Raw genomic sequence first — 9,628 nt, forward strand, 5'->3', positions numbered from 1 at the left:
TACAAAACCTAATGTTACCAACCAGTTTTATAGAAATAAATGGTCCTTTTTCAACAAAAAAGAATTAACATTGTGTTGCATTGCTTTGCGCTGACTTGTCCCCCTTATAACTGTGACAGTCCACTTGTTCAGATTCTTTAATTCGTTCTCAGTTGTGCATTCAGTTCAGATGCTGAAGGAATCAAGAGTATAAAGCCACCGGTTCAAATTCTCATTTATTCCAACGGCTATTAATCTTCCAAAGAAGTTTAATTTTACATCCACAGACTTAAGTGAGCTGTAATCACTTCAATTTTTTTACAGTAAGTGCTTGCTACTGTAGTTCATATTTGTAATAAGTTTCTTAGTGATGTTTTTAATATTGTTTGAAGGTGTCTCTGTAAAAACCCCGAGAAACCAAACTTACCTATTAAGACAATAAAACTGAACTGAATATAACAGATGTAAAATAAAATATTCTGCAGTAACTGAGCAGAATTTAAACAGCATGAAATAGTTCAGTTTATGACGAACACCATGTGGACAGAGTGCAGTGACATTCTTTCTTACAAGTTTAATCAACATAACACACCGTTGTTTGTGTGCAGATTCATCTCATGTGAATGGTTTTATTCACCCATATTGATACAGAGCCAGTTCATTTTTATAACTTTAAAAAAGGAAATACAATACACTTTTTCATACATTTTTTATTGAATAAATAAATGGTATGTTTAAAAATAATAAAAGTGAAATATCTGTGAACAATGTAAAAAAAAAAATCAAACACACACACATATATATATATATGTGTGTAGAAAATTCAGTAATCATAAAAATGTATAAATGGTAAATTCATTTCACTAGAACACAAATACAATGAAAATGGCCAACAATGGGGAGGTGTTAAAAACTATTAGAGAAAGGGAACACAAACATATTTACAGATTTTTACCTTGGTATTAAAAAAATGTTAGCCAAGGTTTTGAACACAGTAAAAGTGAATCATTAAATTTGTCAAAAAAGGAAAAATGCTACTTTTGCTTTATGAACAAATACTACTCCGAGTCAAAGAGTTATTATCCAGCAATATTCCATAAAATGTGCTCTATTTAAACTGACATTTTTCCTGATCTGTCCCTTAACATTTATTCTATATCACCTTTGCTTAGAAGTGTTGCCCAAATTGCTCTACAAAAATATACAGTTACAAAGAAAATTAAAGGTATTATAAATGTAAACAAGAAGAAAATTGATGGGTCCTTGTCTTTTGTAATAAATACACTGCATGGTCAAATGGCCAGGGACATGACAAACTTGCAGCTTTCAAGGTTGCTGGAGATAATAAACCTCTGGGGGTCCCAAGCCAAAGCCTGCATAGCCCCCTCTGCACATCTCAGCATACATAACTGTGGCCGTCCAAGTCCAATCACAATTCCATTTCAGGACGTCTTGTGAACTTTTCTTCTCTCCAGCATCACAGGCAGTTTGAGTTGATGTAACAGACAATGGAGATGCAGGGGGCACCATTGCAATAAACTGAAAAAAGACAACAGAGAAACACAGCATAAGTTAGTGCCCAGTGCAGATCTTACAAACTGTACACAGTACCATTTCTAATCTATTACAACCAATGCAAGCCAAATTAGAAATTTTGAAATGATTGACATTTGTAGCCTGGCACTTCTCTATTGGGAAAGCATTCCAGATTTTGTTACATGAGTACAGAAAACTGCCGGTTTTTATGGTTGATCTTGGAATAAAAAGCAAAGCAATGTTTGAGAAAAGGAATGTTGGGAGCAGACACTCCAAAATACAGGCAGAGTCTAAAATACTCAAAGCCTTCTAATTATTTAATAGAACCTTGAAATCAATTCTATGTGAGACAGGCAGCCAGGGTAATGAGACTGAGATCGTTTTCAGAAGAAAAAAAACCCCAAAATAGTCCAATACCTCGTGATCACTTGGCAAAGGCACAGCAGATCAGACCAGAGATTGAGATGGAGGATTCTAGAAGTGTGGGCAGGAGGACCAGCCACTACTTCAACAGGGCACACATCTCTCCTTCCTTCTTCTTTAACTGCTGCCCCATAACAAGGCCAGACTCTTCTACTTCACTGTAACCATTAAAAACATAAACACAGTAGATATTCACTCATGGAGTTCAAACATTAATAAAGTGTACCCTTACTTCTTGTTCTGCCTCCTTTCTTGGTACACCTGCAGATCAATTATTACCAAAGTAAGCCATCACAAGAGATAAAGTTCTGCTTAGAGTAAAGTCCAACTACTACTAATAATAATTACTGTGGTTTTTTGTTGGATTTTGAAGGAATCCCAACTTAATTGTCATTATATGTAGTATCATTTTTTTTCTTTTACATTATGCATACAGTAGACATTGTGTTATAATCTCTGTATATCTGAACTTCTAATGTGATGTGCTCAGGTGTCATTACTTACATGAAAACATCTTTGTTTTTCTCTCCTGCCTTAGTTTTGTTTTAATTTAAAATTAACTCTCGGCTCTTTCAAAATCCAACAACAAAGCACAGTAAACTTAAGAAAATAAATGTTATTTTGCAAAATGGAACAACATCTCTGTTTAGTGACTGCTGGTACTGATGTGCCTCAGTCTCTGTGTTTGTTTGTGAAGATTCACACTCTGAGGCTTTCCTGTCTAAAATTAAAAAGCCAGTGTTAGTTACTGGACAGAGTGAGCAAGCATACAGTACAGTATTCAAGGCAGCAAAATATTACAGATGAAGTAATAAATATGGGGAGGCTTTGCAGAAATTGTGCACAAATTACTTCTGAAACTGAAAGCCTCAGTAGTCTTACCTGTACAAATAGCAAATCTAACATGAACTATACATCACCTCGAATTGGAAATCTTAAATGAAGAAAAGAACATCCAGTTGTGTCTCTGAATGCAGGTACACTGGCGTCTGTTCAACCACTTGGAAGTCTGGATACCACCGGGCATCCTGTAGGGTCAAGAAAAAAAATACAATGAAGAGGCATTGCATTTTTAACTGCAGCAATAAGAAATGTTATTTCTAAGAAGCAAGCCTTCTCCATTATATTCAGTTAAAGGTATGTGTGTGTACTCCTCCTAAACCAACAGCTTCAATGATAAGCTAATGACAAATGACAACAGCAGGTGCTCAGCCTGTCATCGTGCCACATCAAACGCACACCACACTTCTCTGATGGCTTTGGATATAAATTTTAAAATTGCCAGTTTTCTGCCATAGAATTCTTTCTACCAAACAAGGTTAAAGAAATCAATTTCAAAATTATGAACAAATAGTAGCCAACTAACAAATTAATTCATAAGTATGGCATTAATATATCGCCAAAATGTAGTTTATATACAAATGAAGACAAATCCTCTCACATTTCTTTTACTTTTGCTCGTATTCCAAAATGTTTTATAAAGACTTATTTCTGTTACTGTCTTGAATGACAAACCAATCTCTCACTGTTTAATTCGTGTTCTTCTTCTGTATACAATTTTGGAGCCTAAATGTTAGAAAATGCACTTACTATTCGTAAGTGTGTGAAGTTCAGAACGTTAGACCCTCTGTTACATCTTTCTGTATGGACATTAATATGCTAGAAATAGCTTTTAAAAACGGAAAACACACTAAAATAATTAAAACGTGTAAGATTCTGATCTGCTTTATTAACAATTTGTAATGCTATTATCTGCATCTCGCTTTCTTGTTATAACTTAGCTGTTGCTACTCTTGTAATGTAGCCTTCGTTATTACATATTTGTTAACTTTATTATGGAAAAACTACTGTAATTATGTAATCTGATATCAACGTAATAAAAAATACCCATGGCTTTGGAGGGCACACTTTACACCCGTCGAGTGTCAGTCATGCACTCCTAATTCTATTCCTACTCGACACCTCGATTGTTGTTTTGCTTAATTATTAGCATGCCGTTCACTCTTTAAGTTAAAATATGTAATGTTAAAAGACACACCACCAAATGGTAATAGGGTGTTACGAAATAAATTAAATATTTATATACCCAAATACGGAAAATGTTGCGACTTTCACATTTCACACACACGAGATTACGAATGTCGTATTGCAACAAAAAATGAAAATCCTTATTGCCTTTTTCATCAATACGATGTACTTACAAAAATGTATACGTATCCATTATAAAGTTCACAGACATACGTCGCATTTCATTTCGCTCCCTGTTCATTCGAATGGAGTTAAAATTTTCAAGCGACAAAATATTTTCCAGTAAGAAGTCCACTTACAGATGGTGATAAACGGCAACACAAAAATGACTCGCAAGTCAAAACTGACGAGTGACGTCTGTCGTAAAACATTAGACATGCGCAGAACAAATCGAGCAGCGTCGTGAAATGAATTTTAATTAAGCAGAGACGGGACAAATCGGACGGGGACTCATGTCGCAAAGTAAAAAAACGCAGATCGGGCAGGGTCGTAATAGTAGGGCGGAACTGCATGATCAGGCCAGGATCTTCAATTGGTCACTTGCATCAACACACATTTTATTTGCATGTTTCCCAGAACCCACAGGAATTATACACTGAATTTTACTAAAGATAGCAAGCACCTAACAATATTAAACTGCACTAACCGATCAGCGCAGATGTGTATTATTGCAAGTACGTAGTAGATCAAAATAACATGATAACTTCAATGCCATTTGAATGCTCTCGACTGAACCCAACAATGAGAAACATACGTAGGAATGTAACAATATATAGCGGACAACGTATATGGAAAAATGTGCTAGCTTCGGCAGCACATATAATAAAATTGGAACGATACAGAGAAGATTAGCATGGCCCCTGGCGCAAGGATGACACGCAAATTCGTGAAGCGTTCCTCATTTTGTAACAGTGAAATATAAGCTTATGTATTTTCAAAAACGACGCATTTTTAAAAACAAAACATTACAGATACTATCTTGGAAATTGCCTCTTGAACGGAAGTAACCTATTATAGTATGGCAAAACTATCAGTAAAAATTTCCTTCCAAGATGGATTGAACATAGCATAAAAACTGGAGAATAATTAAGTGTTTTTTTCGTAATTAATTTTATTTATTTACTTATTTTTTATTATTTAATTGTTCCAAGAAACTAAGCATTTTCAAAATCAAAACACAAAACAGACGCCATCTTGTTTACGGCATGCTAGGCTTTCAATACGCCTGCGCGCGCAAATCTGGTAGGCACGCAGATCGGGTAGCGACAATACCTCGCGAGAACCATAGACATATAGATAGACGCCGCATTCACTGTGTTGCCCAGTCGACACGATACGTCAGCGTGTCCGCCATATTGCGAGTGGCAAAAGTGCCATTTAAACTAATGCAGGTAGACGTGGAAACCGGGTTTTCTGATGAAAAAACAATAACGTTTAAAACAGTATCGTTTACATACAGCAGATTTTGGCGAATCGTTTGAATGCAATTATTTATATCCATTTATACACTAATAATGGCAATTATTAAATAATAATAATAATTATTATTAAATAATTCCTCCTGCGGTGGGTTGGCACCCTGCCCGGGATTGGTTCCTGCCTTGTGCCCTGTGTTGGCTGGGATTGGCTCCAGCAGACCCCCGTGACACTGTGTTCAGATTCAGCGGGTTGGAAAATGTATGGATGGATGAAATAATTCCTCCCATGTAAGTAACATGTCTCGGACTATCTTCTTCCATCTCCGAAACATTTCTAGACTTTGTCCTGTTGTTATGCAACACAGTACTGAAGTATTGATTAATGCCCTAGCCACCTCACGTATAGATTACTGCAATGCTATTCTATCTGGCATCCCACAAAAACTTATACATCGCTTACAACTTCTTCAAAATTCTGCTGCCAGGATAATAACCTGCTGTTCTAAATCCACTGAACATATTACACCTATTCTCTCTCAACTTCACTGGCTCCCGGTTAACTACAGAATACAATACAAAATACCGCTCTTAACATTTAAAGCTCTCCACAGCCTTGCTCCCCCTACCTCACTGATCTCCTCCAGACTTACACTCCCTCTCGGTCCCTCAGATCCTCATCTGCAGCTCTACTTTCTGTACCGCACATCAAACTCTGTTCTATGGGAGCTCGAGCGTCTCTCATAGTGCTCCTCAACTCTGGAATTCTCTTCCCTCACATATACGTCAGCTCGATTCAATAACACGTTTTAAAACTACCCTCAAAACTTATCTTTTCAAACTGGCATACCAATTGTGAATTTTGCACTGTTGCTGCCAGTTATCTTTGTTTGTCTTTCTTTTAACAGTGAAATGATAAACTCAATGACAAAAATAAATAATTTTATTGTATACAAATTGGCTTAAGAATTTCTGAAAACATTTCACTCATTCCTCTCTCTCTCTCTCTCTCTCTCTCTCTCTCTCTCTCTCTCTCTCTCTCTCACACACACACACACACACACACGCGCGCGCACACACACAATGTGGTTACTTAAATATACACAGGATAGGATCTAAAATCCATGAAACAGAACATAGCTTTTTCCGTGCGTTGCCACTCTGTAATGTGGGAGTATTCAGTCTGGCAATATGTTGCAGCCTTAGTTTGTGAGACTGACACAGCTAAAGACATGAGCATAACGTGATGGTCGTCAATTTCAAACTGTGTTTCCTCAATGTGCTCCTTGAGAAAAAACACATTATCTGAACCAATCTCAGCCCGAACAAACTGATTGATCAAAGATACACTGACAGCTTGCCCTAATGTCTACTGTCGGATAACACGCTCAGCTACTTTGACCACCTTGACTGTACCCTCAGAAGGAATCATCAAACCTCCTTTGTTTTTTAATGTGAGCAAGTGGTAGCTTTGATCATATGATGCCGGTACAGTATCTGTTACCAAACCAGCACGGCACACATCACAGGACAGCTTTCTCAAAACTCCGTCTAAGGGCTACCTCCCACTGCTTCCTGAGGTGGATTTCTTTGGGAAACCTTCAAAGTTTGAGAAATGTTAACAGCTAACAACAATCTACAAAGTTTGTGACTAAATACGTTTAGCCAAAACGTTGTTTGAAGGCTCACTTGAGCACATAAATGCATAGCTTTGCTATTTTAGCCTGGCGTAGCTAAAGTTAAGATTATAAAACGGGATTTTCTAATGGCCGAATATAACCAAAACAATTGTTCAGCTTTACCTATGAAATGTAATCTTCCCGGTCCTTTGTCAAATGTTTTCTTAACTGAAGCCCTAAGGGCTGCAAAGTTGTGCTTTATACAAACATTTTCGCCATTTAAATGTTATATTTGGAATAATATGTAATTTGTATAAAAATTAGTACTTTTCTAAACATTTGAGCTAACAACAAGTTTTCCTTTAGTTTGTATTTATTTTGATGACTATTTTCGATTACTCCTGATTTACATATGTATCTTATCCAGCATTTACTTTAGTTTTAATTACTAGTCCAGTGAATTTGTATTTATTTAAACGTTATCATACACTCGTCTTCCTGATATATATTATTGGTGCACTAAATATGTATCTAAGAGTGCATAGTTTATGGGTTACGAGTATTAAGATATTAATTGTGCATTTTGTCATTCACAAACAAAATAATGTTAGATAGAAAGATAGAAAGAACGTTATTATCACACATTTCTTTATTAGCACCTATTTTGTATTTTATTAATTTTTTTAACATTCCAGTCTCCAGAACCCTATGGCCCAAAGTGGACAGCACAGAAAATGACAGCTTGCCTATGTATCATCATACCCGATGTACTCGTGCTATCGTGCAGCAAACTGCAACTCTGAACGCACCTCATTAAGCATGAAAGAAGATGCGTCACCTTCATAAATCTCTAAAATGTTTCAAAAACTCAACGGTACATCACTATGGCAAGATAGCTCTAACTGATAATTTGCCTTTCCATACATCGCCATTATTTTTTTTAAGTTCGAGCAAAAAATGGCCTGCGTCCAAACACAGTTAACTGAACAACAGCATGGAATCTGAACATTAATTTAAAAAAAGAGGTCAACAGCCAACTCTTCAGCAATATTTTATGAAAACACACCTATCCTTACGGAATCTTCCGTAACGTTCACATGCTGCCAAGCAAAATAAAACCAGACAAAATCAGACACTTTTTAAAATTTCTCTTACCTTACTAGTGTGGTACAGAGTCGGACTTTAAGGACCTTGAAATGCCTGATTTGATGTTATTTTGGATATAACAGGACACGTGACACCATTCAGCAGCTAGGTTGGAGATCCTTTTCTCGTCTTTTCTAATGTAAGGTTAGTTCGTACAAAATGACGCACTTTCCTATCATCTCCAGCTAATTGCAGCTTGTAAAAAGCCCGCCCATCCAACCTCGACAGATGTCTCTTCCCATAATTCTCCGCCGTCACTCTCGTGTCTTTCTAGGATCCTTTTCTCGTTTTTTCGAATGTAACGTTAGTTCGTACAAAATTACGCACTTTCTTAACATCTCCCGCTAACTGCAGCTTGTAAAAAGCCCGTCCATCCAACCTTGACAGATATCTCTACCCATAATTCTCTGCCGTCAGTCTCGTGTCTTTCTAGACATTTGCTGACAGTAACTTCGAGTTATTCTGAACTTTTGTGGCCCCCGTGTCCTCAAACGTAAAGCATCGTCCATAATATATTTTTATATATCAAAGTTTGCGGTATTGATATATACACAAGTAGGGCAATACAGCTGTGATCGAAAACGGAGGAGTTAGAAGATTTTCGCAGCAGCCGACACTTGTCCCTCACTAGGATCATTGCTGCAGGACATGGGATGTGGCAGGGTTGCATATCTGCATGTTACCATTTTACACACAGTAAACCGCCAGCACACTAATTCTAAACCTAACAGTTCACATTAAACCCGTAACCTTAATTTACGTCTGTAAATGCTGCCCTAAATTGCGTTGATGTTATTTAATAAAAGCACACTGAGGCGCTGAAAATATAAATGACTGCATTGTGTGGTTCAGTAGGGAAGTGTATTTATTTACCTTGTACAGCGATGCTTGAACAGTATATGGAAGTGAATAAATAAAGAATATTACAATAGACTAAACTCAGGGGTAGAAAGTAACGAAGTACAATACTTTGTCATTGTACTTAAGTACATATTTTACGTATCTGTACTTAATTACATTTAGCAGTGAATACTTGACATTTACTTCACTACATTTTTCAGTAGATATCTCGACTTTCTGTTCCACTACATTTCCACGTGGCGACATTTTACAGCTGCATGAACGGTTCGTTCTTTTTGAACGACTTTTCAATGAATCATGACAATCGATTCATGAGCACGAACGAAACGATTCAGTAGAGCGCCACAGGATTGTTAAAACGCACGTGGACATGTCTGTAATGGGTCGCCACTTAATTGTGTGGTAAAATTAACCAAGTCTGTCAAAGTGCGAATTCTGTTTCAAGCGATAAGCCGCTGGCTATGTAATCGTACGATATGCGGCAGTGCAGTATGTGAAATAATGCTATTAACGCACCGCGGAAAGCTTTCATTTCTGTGGCACTTATAATACAAATATTCCAACCTTCTATCTCGCAACTAGTGAAACAGTCAAACTGAGAAGACTGACAACACAAACACT

The 9,628-nt window shown here is 36.9% G+C and overlaps 1 long non-coding RNA gene and 1 other non-coding gene across 4 annotated transcripts; one reads left to right on the forward strand and one right to left on the reverse strand.

Moving 5' to 3' along the window:
- Window positions 1–456: 456 nt before the first annotated feature.
- On the reverse strand, window positions 457–4,442 carry LOC114648268 (uncharacterized). 3 transcript variants are annotated; one of them, XR_007934435.1, is made up of 4 exons: window positions 4,266–4,442; window positions 2,859–2,966; window positions 1,933–2,096; window positions 457–1,518 (listed from the first exon to the last, which is right to left on the reverse strand). It is a non-coding gene; the product is annotated as an uncharacterized LOC114648268 (long non-coding RNA). The 3 variants fall into 3 exon arrangements; XR_003715667.2 differs by having other exon boundaries at window positions 2,821–2,966; window positions 4,140–4,328; XR_003715668.2 differs by having other exon boundaries at window positions 4,140–4,322.
- A 322-nt stretch (window positions 4,443–4,764) lies between these two features.
- On the forward strand, window positions 4,765–4,872 carry LOC114649744 (U6 spliceosomal RNA). Its single transcript, XR_003715891.1, has one exon. It is a non-coding gene; the product is annotated as a U6 spliceosomal RNA (small nuclear RNA).
- Window positions 4,873–9,628: the final 4,756 nt, after the last annotated feature.

This window comes from Erpetoichthys calabaricus, chromosome 3 (genome assembly GCF_900747795.2).
Source record: "Erpetoichthys calabaricus chromosome 3, fErpCal1.3, whole genome shotgun sequence".
Classification (NCBI taxonomy): domain Eukaryota; kingdom Metazoa; phylum Chordata; class Cladistia; order Polypteriformes; family Polypteridae; genus Erpetoichthys; species Erpetoichthys calabaricus.